Source organism: Hyperolius riggenbachi, chromosome 1 (genome assembly GCF_040937935.1).
Source record: "Hyperolius riggenbachi isolate aHypRig1 chromosome 1, aHypRig1.pri, whole genome shotgun sequence".
NCBI lineage: Eukaryota > Metazoa > Chordata > Amphibia > Anura > Hyperoliidae > Hyperolius > Hyperolius riggenbachi.
The window spans coordinates 550,955,602-550,968,202 of NC_090646.1; positions in this window are offsets into that span (position 1 = coordinate 550,955,602).

The window sequence follows — 12,601 nt, forward strand, 5'->3', positions numbered from 1 at the left end:
CAGGTAGCAGTTTGCCTGTAATTGCCTGTAGACAGACGCAGACAATCATACCTGGGACAGCAGATCAAAAGTGACTGCTAGTGGCCTAATGAGCCGCTTCCTTGCCTATTGAAGGTGACTGGTCTTATTCACTGAAGACCTCTTTAGATGCAAATGTAGGTCTAGTGACCCACCCACACAGATACATGAACAGTCCATGAATCTAGCCTGCATATCTACACCTTTGACATACCACAACAGATATAAAAATGGGAAAATGAAAATATATTACTGTATTATCCTTAACAGCATCAGCACCCCAATATATTCCTGACACTAATCAGCAGTTTATTATGTAGCTGTAAGTGAAAAATGTCCTGCAAATCATTTTTCCAGAATATTTCAAATTCTGCTTTATCTTCACTGCGATATACTACTACATATTCACTTCTGCACTGGAGGGAGAGGGAAACATAATGGTGAGGCAGACCCTGGTAGCGTTCTGCAGCTGTGTTGTTGTCCTTTTTATAACAGTAGTGGAGTTGACACATTGATAGAGTTACATTTCCACTGGACTGGAAAGAATAATTAGGAAAAACACCCACCCAATGCTCATTGTCTCCTAGCAACATCACGATCTTTGACATGACCCTTTCCAAGCAGTCAAGACAAATGTATGTTTTTTGCCTTCTGCTGGACAGACGCTCAGCTGTGCGTAGTGGATTGGATAGACATTGACACTGTCAGGTTTCCTGCTGCACCATGCAGTACACAGCAGCACTCACTTTACTTATTATTTTTTGATGCAGTATATACTCCTGATGTTGACAGGCTTGGAATTCATCTATGCTAACTCTGCTCTGCAGCACAACTTAAGCTGGCCACTAACTGTCCAGTTTCTAGCGAAAAATCGTTCGAGCGATCAGAAATTCTGATCGCTCGAACGATTTTTCGCTAGAAATTGGACTGTTAGTGGCCAGCTTTAGAATCCTAGGTCAAGCTTGTGTTTTTTAAAGCATATTGTAAGGAGAAAATAATTTGCAATGTACAAAACGTTGGGCATTGCACATAACTCACTTTTGGCTAATTAATTTCTTCTGATTTGCTGATCTGGGATTGCAAAGTTAGCTTCCTGTACTAATATAGATACTGCTTGCTAGGAGGAAACACTAGTCTAGGAACTGTCCAAATCTTCCCCACCCCTTCATCACCCAGGAGGTAGTTTGGAAAAGATCAGCCAAAGCCAGATTAAGACCATACAGAGTATTAGATAGCTAGGGATGTCTCCCAGTTAGTGGGGTAGCTAAGGAGCTATGGGCCCCGGTGCAAGTTTTACATGCCCCCCCCAAGTTCTCTATACATAACAATTGATACGGCGCACCAAAACCTGTCAAGGTATTCCACAGTGTCAGAGGTGCAAGAAGGGGATGGGGAACAGTTTGTTAATGATTACTACTATTTAAAGCATGTATAAAAGTGATTATTACCAGTACAGGATCAATAGAGAGCTAATATTGTGCTTGCGGGCGGGCCTCTCTGGGCCCCTCTGATCCAAGGGCCCCGATGCGGTTGCTACCCCTGCAACCCCTATTGCTACTCTAATGCTCCCAGTACTAGGTATACAGAGGTACCTCTCAGTATAAGGTAGCCAGATATGCCAACCAGTGCTAAGTAGACAGAGGTGCCCCCCAGTATTAGTTAAGCAGAGGTGTCCCTCAGTATTCGGTAGCCAGAAGTACGCCCAGAATTAGTTAAGCTGTAGTGCACCCAGTATTAAATAGCTAGAGGTGCCCCCAAGTATTAGGTAGTTGGATGTGGCTCCCAGATATTAGCCACACGTACAACCTCAGTATTAAAGGGATACTGTATGGGGGTCGGGGGAAAATGAGCTGAACTTACCCGGGGCTTCTAATGGTCCCCCGCAGACATCCTGTGCCCGCGCAGCCGCTCACCGATGCTCCGGCCCCGCCTCCGGTTCACCTCTGGAATTTCTGACTTTAAAGTCAGAAAACCACTGCGTCTGCGTTGTATGTGTCCTCGATCCCGCTGATGTCATCAAGAGCGCACAGCGCAGGCCCAGTATGGTCTGTATCTGCGCAGTACACTCCTGGTGACATCAGCGGGAGCGAGGACACGGCAACGCAGGCGCAGTGGTTTTCTGACTTTAAAGTCAGAAATTCCAGAAGTGAACCGGAGGCAGGGCCGGAGCATTGGGGAGTGGCTGCGCCAACACAGGATGTCTGCGGGGGACCATTAGAAGCCCCGGGTAAGTTCAGCTCATTTTCCCCCGACCCCCCTACAGTATCCCTTTAAGTGTCATGAACGATACAAAGGATGTGAGCAATCGTGAACGATTTCATATTGTCCAGTGCAGCAGAGTCCAGTGCAGTCATTTTTCAGTTTAAACATACAAAAATTTTTTTTTTATTTCCCCCTCACCCATTCTGAATAGAGCCCCCTAGTAATTCACACGTAAGTGTTAAGATGCCCATAGACCTAACGATTATGGGCAGATTCGACAAAGAGACAAATTCATCTCTAATCGAATCTGATTAGAGATAAATTCGATTTTTGTTCAGTCTGCACATACACTACTGGCCGATTCCCATCCGATTTCAGCATGAAATCTTCAGGGAATCGGCTGAGTCCGCACCACCACTGCCCCCCAATGTATAATGTGCCCCCCCCGTGTGTGCATTGATACGTTACCTGTCCTGTAGCAGCCCCCGCACGGTGTCTGTAATCCTCCGGGGCGGCTATCTATACACGCCACTGGCGTTTTTATTCAAGTATTGGAGACGCCTACACTCTATCCCCGAGGCTATCAAAGCATTTTGTATTGACCTGAGGAAGCAGGCAATTTCCCGTGAAATGCGTTGTCAGATTGCTTTTTGGATAAAAACTTTTTTTCCAGTTGAACTGGTGTCTATATCTTCTGGATACTGCACCATTGGGCTCCCGGTCTATCCCTACTCCTCACCTAGGTATTCTTGGTCCCTGCAAGAATCACCATAGAAAAAAAAGTATTGTTTGCGTGTTCATTCCTCTGCTGATGTGCAATCCAGAAAACTTTGCATTTTGACCTCAAGTGTTGACTGAGTGTTGTGTAAAAATGTAAGAGATAGAATGGTAAGCTGAACAATAATATAGCTATGATTAATAATGCCCCAAGTACATATTTACAGTACTGTCTTTTTTATGAGCAAATGTTTTGTAAGATACACAAAAAAGCACATTTGCACTCTCCACCCTTCCCCCTTCATTTTTATAGAGCTCAGGTGAAAATGGTGCATGTGTCTATGTCTCATTTGTTACTGCACGGTCCTATTTGTTAGTCACCATGGCAGCTGTTTCCTATCTCTGCCTAATAGCCCATGTCTAGACAGCACATGCCAACAACAATTGTATCTGCCCCTCTTACATAACTGTGTCAGCCAAGACTTGATAACTGTTTATGTGTAACTGTTAATGAGCAGCAGTTCTTGTTCAAATAGATCTCACCATAAATGTATTTCTAAGGACCATCAAGCTTTCCATAAATATAACATCCTTCATTTACCAAGGGCTGCATATTACACATAGCTGTTTACTATATAAGAAATATAAATTACACACTTGAGACAAATAATCACAAAGACATGTATCAAGATTGAAGCAGAACTAAAACAGCTTTGGGGATTTGGGGAACATTGAAAGCGACACTGATGCGAAAAAAAAAAGTATGATATAATGATTTGTATGTGTAGTGCAGCTAAGAAATAAAACATTAGGAGCAGAGACATACCGTAAGTCTAATATTGTTTCCAGTACAGGAAGAGTCAAAAAACTCCAGTTGTTATCTATGTAAAAGAGCTATTTAGCTCCACGACTTTCAAAGTTGCAGAGAGCTCTGTCTTCTGAAGCTTGTTATTTCAACTGTCAGTCACCGTATTTTCTTTTTCTCTGCCAGAGGACAGGTCAATAGTTCACTGGCCTGCTCTGTAAAATCATTTAGAATGCTGAGTGTTGTGTAAACTGCAAATACAAGAGAATAATGCAATGTTATAAAAAACACTATATGACTGAAAATAAAAATATGAGAATATTTTCTTTGCTACTAATGTTCTCGTAATTATACATATTACACAACCAATTCATTATATCATCATTTTTTTTTCACTTCAGTGTCTTTTTAATCACAATGTTCAAAAGATGCTCACTGACTAGTTGATAAAAAAAAGTTTAGACAAATAAATTACAGTAAAACCTCAGATTGCAAGTAACTTGGTTTAAGAGCACTTTGCAAGACAAGCAAAACAATTTTATAAAATTGTGACTTGATATACCAGCAACGTCTTGATATACAAGCAAAGAATGCAGAGGCGCATCACGTCATCAAAACTGAGTCAATGGTTCTTCTCCATTTGACGTTGCAGGATTTAACCTAATTGTACTTAATCTGAGTGCAGGGATTGAACAATGTCACATTTCCACCCAATCCTCAAAAGTAAGCAAAAGCAACTGCCATTGAATAAGTAACAGCCACACACACAAAAACAAGGTTGGGGTGAGCCAACATAGCAACGATTCTGTTAGTTATAGTGAAGTAATTTCTACTTTGTACAGTACAGTACATTGTATGAAATACAATTTTCTATAAATGTTTTTGTATTGTGGAACGAATCATCTGAGTTTCAATGAATCCTTATGGGGAAATTTGCTTTGATATAAGAGTGCTTTGGATTACAAGCATGTTTCCAGAACAAATTATGCTTGCAAACCAAGGTTCCACTGTATATTATTTTTTTTAATCCTGTCTCTAAAAATAATCATGATTCACAGGGGGCTTAAAGAAGACTGGAACGCTCCTTAAAATATTGGATAGCATGAAACTTGCACCAACTAAAGTCTTAAAGCGGTTTAAAACTCTGACGTAATATTCAATAAAAACATGTTTCCTACTTTTTATATCCCATACAGTTATCATATTTGCTTTTGTGCGTAAGTATTATTATTCATTTAGAATATTTTTTTTGTTGAGGTTTTGAAAAATAAATTTAACAGTCATATAAATCAGTGTTTCTCAACATTTTATTAGTATGGACCCCTTTTAAAACCCTGTACTCGCCAAGTACCCCCTAGCATAGTAAACATTATCGCAAGTACCCCTTGACAAATGTATGTATGTATCATATTACATGATAATTGGTTCTAAACAATTTCCAAGCATTCCCTATTGCTTTTATTTAGCTAAAATACTAATTTGGTGTTGTTTAAATGGGATTTATCATTTTCTAAAACTCTAAATTTGTTATTCTTGGTTAAGTATAGCAAGTCTGAGTACCCCTTGGAACCATCAGAAGTACCCCCTGGGGTACGCGTACCACACGTTGAGAACCTAGGATATAAATGACAGATAGAAATCAAGAAATTACAAGTTCCCAAAGTACAATTTTTTTTTGCTCTGACAGCTGCCATTTTATTCATAACGGGTTTATTCATATTGTAATGTCCCAGGAATGATTTCTGAATATCTGTCTGTGTTCTGGAGTGTCTGAATATCCAGAGAATGTTTTAATTCCTCACTTGATACAATTAAGTAAACACAAGATAATGTTATCTCCAGTTTGGATGCGTCCAGCTTTCCCTTCTAGTAAAAAAAAAAAAAAATGGTGGTATATAATATGCTGTAAATAATCTTTTAGAGTAAAGAAGAAATGCTGGGTTTCATACCACTTTAAGGTGGCCAGAAATCAGGCGACTTGGCAGCCGATCGACCATCCGATTTGAATATTATAATTGAATCAGATGAAAATTGGTGACACCAAGTGCATACCCGAGTGATATGAAATTGGTCACATGAATTGGTCGGACACGCTGCAAGATGTAGGGCCAACTTGCTCAATTGGGTACTGTACAGAGTAAAAATGTGAAATAAAAAATTAGCTATAATGAACAAAATCATTGCTATTCGTTGGCTCACCACAGTCTTTTTTGAATGGCTTTAACAAGAAACTTATCCAATGACAGTTTCCTTTGCCTACTGCCATACGAATTTCATGGGAATGTGACATTGTACAATCCCTACACTCATATTAAAGAAAACCTGTAACGACGAAAAGTTCCCCTGGGGGGCACACACCTCAGTAGGCGGAAGCCTCCAGATCCTATTGAGGGTTCCCCCGTTCCTCCTGTGTCCAACGACGGTCTCGCTCTGGCCCTCTGAACAGCGGGGATGTAAATATTTACCTTCCTAGCTCCACCGCAGGAGCAGTATTGGCTCTCCGCTGGGATATAGGCAGAAATAGCCGATCGCTGTCGGCCAGCTCTACTGCGCAGGCGCAAGTATCCTGCGCCTGCGTAGTAGAGCGGACCCGACGGGGATTGGTTATTTTTGTCTATCTCCATGCTGAGAGCCGCAACAGTGCCCCCGCTGGAGCCAGGGAAGGTAAACATAGCAAGGCTTGTCAGGCTTGTCGAGCGTGGATTGCAGGAGACTTCGGGGAGCCAGCGCTGGATTGCCTGCAGCTACAGCAGAGGGGGAAGCCTCATTGGGACCCTGAGGCTTCCCCCTACCGAGGTGAGTACCCCCCAGGGGAACTTTTTTTTTGTTACAGAGTCTCTTTAAGCACAATCCTGCAGCATCAAAGGGAGAAGAATGTTTGTCTCAGTTGTGATGATGTGACACATTTTTTGCTTGTATATCATCAAGGGGTTGCTTGTATATTAAGTCAAAATTTCATAAAAAATGTTGATTGCGTTGCTAAACTCTCTTAAACCAGGTTACTTGCAGTCCAAGGTTTTACTGTATATGTATCAGTGGCATCGGCATGCATGTACCAGTGTTGCCGCCCGAATCACTGGCTCCCCGTGTGGTCTGCACTACCCCATTCTTCTCTCACCACTTTGCGTCAGGTCCCATCCCCGCTTATGTGCGCTCCCCCTGCTTGTGTTTGCACTCCCCCCCCCCCCCCCCGGGTGTCAGCATTGCTCCAGCTGCTTTCCGGGAATGCAGACCTGGTCTCCTCTCTGTCGCTCCTCTAGTGATGGCTTCAGCAATATGCTTCATCTATGAAGCCATCACTAGAGGAGTGACAGAGAGGAGACCAGGTCTGCATTCCCAGAGAGTGGATAGAGTAAGTATAACTGCTGCTATGCTGACACCGGGGTGGGGGGGCCCAAACACAAGGGGGGAGCACAAAGCGGTGAGGGGAGAATGGGTTGCGCGGATCACATGTGGAGCCAGGCAATGATAGGGGTGGAACACTGATATATACATGCCGCCACACTAATTATACGGGGAAGGGGGAGCGGACCACTCAGCAAGCTAATGCAGGGAACCCCCGACGTGGCGCGGTTCGTATCGTCGGGTGTTCGTAAGTCGGGGATTCCCTGCATTTGCTGTATAAGACGCAGGGAGAAAAAGTGTGTGTCTTATACGGCGGAAAATATGGTACATATTTTGATGATTATCTCAGTTTGACAATTCTCTTCTTAGATGGAAACTTTGAGTTTCATCACTTGTTTCTAGAATGTATTCCTTTTCCCGAAATTTCAAATACAGCATCGGCAATAGAATCTTTTATCACCAGCACTAAGAAAGAATGGAAATGGTTGAAAAATCTGCATGTGTCATGAGAGACAATGGTTCTAATGTGGCAGCAGCTTTACAGTGTAGCGCCCTTCACCACTAGTCATGCCTGGCTCATATGTTTCAATTACGCTGAACAAGAGTGAAATGAAGGAAATTATGTAATTATGTCATACTGTTGGAGTATTGTGGGACATAACCAGCACTCTTCTAAAGTCATGGAACAAATCTCACAAACTACTAGATGAAACTCACAGCTTCACATGCTTGCTCGTCTTGTGGAACAAAAGCCAGTTGTTATACTATCTGCTTCAGACTTAAAGAGAGTCTGAAGCGAGAATAAATCTCACTTCAGACCTCATAGATAGCAGGGGCATGCGTGCCCCTGCTAAAACGCCGCTATCCCGCGGCTTAACGGGGGTCCCTTCACCCCCAAATCCCCTCGGTGCAGCGGGGGAGCGCTTCCTGGTTGGGGCAGGGCTAACCGCCGCAGCCCTGCCCCACGCGCGTCTGTCAGCGCGTATCTCCGCCTCTTCCCTGCCCCTCTCAATCTTCCTTCACTGAGAGGGGCGGGGGAGAGGCGGCGATGCGCCGCTGATAGACACGACTGGAGGCAGGGCTGCAGCCGTTAGCCCTGCCTCCAGGAACGACCAATTTAAGACTAACGTTTGCGGGGGTGAGTTTGGAGGTGAAGGGACCCCCGTTTAGCGGCGCGACAGCGGCGGTTTAGCAGGGGCACGCATGCCCCTGCTAACTATGAGCTCTGAAGTGAGATTTATTCTCGCTTCAGAGTCTCTTTAACTTTTCAGGTAGATCTTAGTGCTCAGCAGTGAACAATTACTCTATAGCGCTACGGAATATGTTGGTGCTTTATAAATTAATAATAATAATAGAAGTGCTACAGATCCTTGATGTGTTCGATAGAGCAACTTTTCTGGCCAGTTGAAGCCAAGTGACAATCTCAGAAATAACTACTTTAATCGATAGTACAATTTATGGTCTACAAAAACCTCGAATCAACTGTAGGTTCCATTCAGGGATTCTGAAATTATTTGCTTGCATCTAAAAAAAGGTGATATCAAATTGTATGCACTTGGTACTATACTTTCAAAGGAAATGGAGGAACCATCGAGGAAGCTATATCTACACTGGCCAATGAAATTACAGATATCTGTATAGAAGAAGATGACACTGATCTACAGTTATTAGAACAAGGACTAGGAGATGCCAGATAAACATCCCCAACTGGCCAACATGGTGGTCATAGTATGTGGAGTTACTATTCTAAATTGATGATACCATCTACCAGCAGTAGGCAACGTTACAGCTTATCTCCTGAAGAAGAAATAATTGCCTACATAGCAGAACCAGTGCTTCCACCATCTGCCGGTATCTTCAAATACTGAAATGACAACAAAAAATATCAGAATTTGATGTAAATCTCTAAAAAGTTGCTAATCACACCACCATCAATGGTAATCTCAGAAAGACTATTCAGCACACCAGACATCCTAGGTGATAAGAAGCAAAGTAGGCAGGACTTGAGTTGGAATGCTAGTTTTCAACTTCTAGCCATTGACCAGGCAGCTGGGGATGATGATTGTACATTGCCACATTAAAACCATTGACTGAGAACCTGGAAATGATATATATATTGCTGCCCCATTGCCATGGATTCACAGATGCTGTGCACTCTGCTAATAGCTGAAAGTACGAAGAGTGCTCACCACTGCTGGCAATCCAACAATGAACCTAGGATGGATGGGAAAGGACGGAATGATGTATTTAAACAATGGTATTTCCAGTGTGTTTGCATGATGGGTCAACGAAGCACTGACATATAGCTAATATTTGGCTATAAGAGAATAACCTTTTTTTTGTAGAATATATTGTATTAGGATTCATTGAATTGTACAACAACTCTTTAAGCATGAAAATAATTTGAGCTGGCAGTTCAGGAGTTTTGTAAACAATGAAAAAAAGTCATTTTATGCTTCAGGTAAAATCTGATTTTAGCTACTGAGCTATAATTGGTAGCTAATGACCCATGACTGGAGATTTCCAGACTTACCCTGCTGTGACTGTGACCTGAGTTGTTACAGTAAATTAGGATTGGGGACTTCACGCCACCCATTAGAGCTGTATGTAGCTTTTACAAATACAGATTCTAGAACATTGCACTAAACCTCTGGAAAATATTTACGTGAGACAAATACTCAGTATAAAATACATGGACGTGTCAGTCCAGCAGGTCAGGGGTTATGTGGCGGCATCGTGCTTTGCTTAATTTCCCATGCTTACAAGAGACATGTCCGAAATCAGCTTCATAAGAAACTTGCTAAACAAGAAGGCTTCCTACAGAATGGAACACTGCTGACAGCATTCCTGGGAATGAGATTGTTCGAAAGTTCACACACTGCCCCATGCCCAAAAGCACATCCCACCCCCAAAGCCAACTCAAAACAATTCTAAGTCAGGCTACATTTGTTTCACTCAATTTACTGTGAAACTCAGAATTATTCATCTCATGATCCATCTGACAGATTCCTCTCTAACAAGACTACTGAAAAGAAAGTAAATGTGAAATCCACTTGTTGGGATATTAATTAGAGTGACCCCAGGCTCCAAATGAAACTGCAATGTTGCATTATAGTCTGGCATACAATGAAAATTTGTTTTCCTACTCTTTATTGCTCATACAGTTATCATACTTGCTTTTGTCCATAAGTAATGTCATCGGTGTAAAAATCACAAGCCTCCCAGTTCACAGAACAGCATTGCTAGGAGCTGTAATTACATTTGGGGCACCAAGCTATGTACCAGCAAGTTGAGTGCAGGATTACAGACAAACATTGCCCAGACACATTCAATTGTTTGTCACCACCTGGAAAAAGACAGTTATCCAAAACATCTTTTGTTTAATCCCTTGCTCTATGACAGCCTGTGATATTTCTGCCTGTTAAGGCAAATGACACAGATGTGCAAACACACAATGGGCCTGATGCACTATATATCGTATATGAAGTGATAAAAAAATAAATAGATAGATACTCACCTTAGTAGTGTGAAGCCTCTGAATAGTCCAGAGGCTTCTTAAGCCCCATCTACATGATACGATTCTTTGTGCGATTCGATTACGATTCATTTTACGATCCGATTAAATTAGACATGTCCGATCTGGATTCGATTCGATTCAATTCAGTTTGCCATTGTTTTGCAATGGCAAATCGAATGGAATCGAATCGAATCCCGATCGGACATGTCGGATTTAATCGGATCGTAAATAGAATCGTAATCGAATCGTATAAAGAATCGTATCATGTAGATTGGACTTTAGATCCTCCTACAGCCCACCATTCAATTGCAGAGTCCCTCTATACCTATTCAACAAAAGCTTGTGGTAGCTTAATAATGTCCATGCTCCCATCGCAGATGAGCACATCTGGACTGGGTATTGGTAAGGTCTGCACAGGCCTAGTAGTATAAAGTGCTCATGCACAGAGGAAATACGTGGCCTTGTTCTACTGGGCATGATTAAGCTTTACACATGCCGAGTCTAGATGCACTCATCCACGTTCAGGAGCATGACCAGAAGATGAAGACGGGCCATGTTGACCCTATGCTGGAACAGTGAGCTCTAGGAGGATCCACAAAGCCTCTGAGTGGTCCAACTACTGAGGAGAATATCTAACTCACCCCATTACAGGTTTGCTTTAAGCCTAACATCTAGAGCAGGCATGGGCAAACTTGGCCCTCCAGCTGTTAAGGAACTACAAATCCCACAGTGCATTTGCCTTTATGAGTCATGACTGTGGCTGTCAGACTCCTGCAATGCATTGTGGGATTTCTAGTTCCTCAACAGCTGGAGGGCCAAGTTTGCCCATGCCTGATCTAGAGCCTGATTTCTAGAAAGGCCACAAAGGCCCGGGCTTTGGTCTGCTGGAAGAAAGGCTGCTGCATATGGAAGAGGAGGCTGCAATTGGAAAAGCAAGGCTGCAAATGGAAAAGGGGAGGAAAGTGTATATGAAAGAGAAAAGCTGTTATACATGGATAACAGAGAGGGCTGCACATGGAATGGGAGGCTAGCTGCTGCACTTACAAAGAAAACCACACGAATGTAGACCAAGGGGTGGAAAAAGAATAAATCTGGGCTTGGAAACATCCATGATGTAGCCTGGCTTCTGCATGTTGTATTTATACTGTTAGCTATGCATTGTGCTATTCATTTAAGATTACCAACAAAATACATTTCTTGTTTACAGCGCTTACAAAAGAAGGTAAATTGAAGGGAAACCCTCCCCCCATTTTTACATGTATTATTGAGAAGAAAAGTAAGTTTAATTGATACAGTTGTATAATTATATGAATGCAGCTGTTACTAAAACATAAATCAAAGCAGTAAAATATGTGGTATGTCATGGAAAATAAATGCAAATTATATAAGAAAAATAGATTTCCATTTCCATTGTCAGTCAAACATTGTGCTAAAAACCCAGAATGAATGAAATGAAAGCATATAGAAAGAGAGGGCCAGTTGTGTCATTACAAGACTGCCATTTGCACTAGCTGTGAGCAATCAGCAAAGCATACTGATAGGAAAATGGAGAGCAGATGTCAAGATATTTTACTGCTCAACAATAAACCTTTGCAGGAGTATTAATTATATATGCAAAATGTAACACTAAATCTGGGCTCTAAAAGATAACAGCAACTACAATCATGACAATTCAGGCATTTTTATGTGCCTTAAACAGGGAACAAGAGACAATACATTTCCAGTTATCTGTTTCAGGAGATGGGCGCTCTCCATTGCTTCTGCACAGGAAGTATTAAAACTTCATATCTTTGGCCCAAGAGGTTATAGATCTTCTCGTCTTTGGAAGATAAGGAAACTCCACTGGCCTGATTTATTATTGCAACACTAGCTGTTGATATCCTGGAGCTGTGAAAAATTCCGGGTTGTACACAGTGGGGTACTAGATTCTAATATCCTGGGGTGGCATCAAGATACTTAGTGCTGCTAATTAATTCTGATATCAAAGGAAGGGGGGG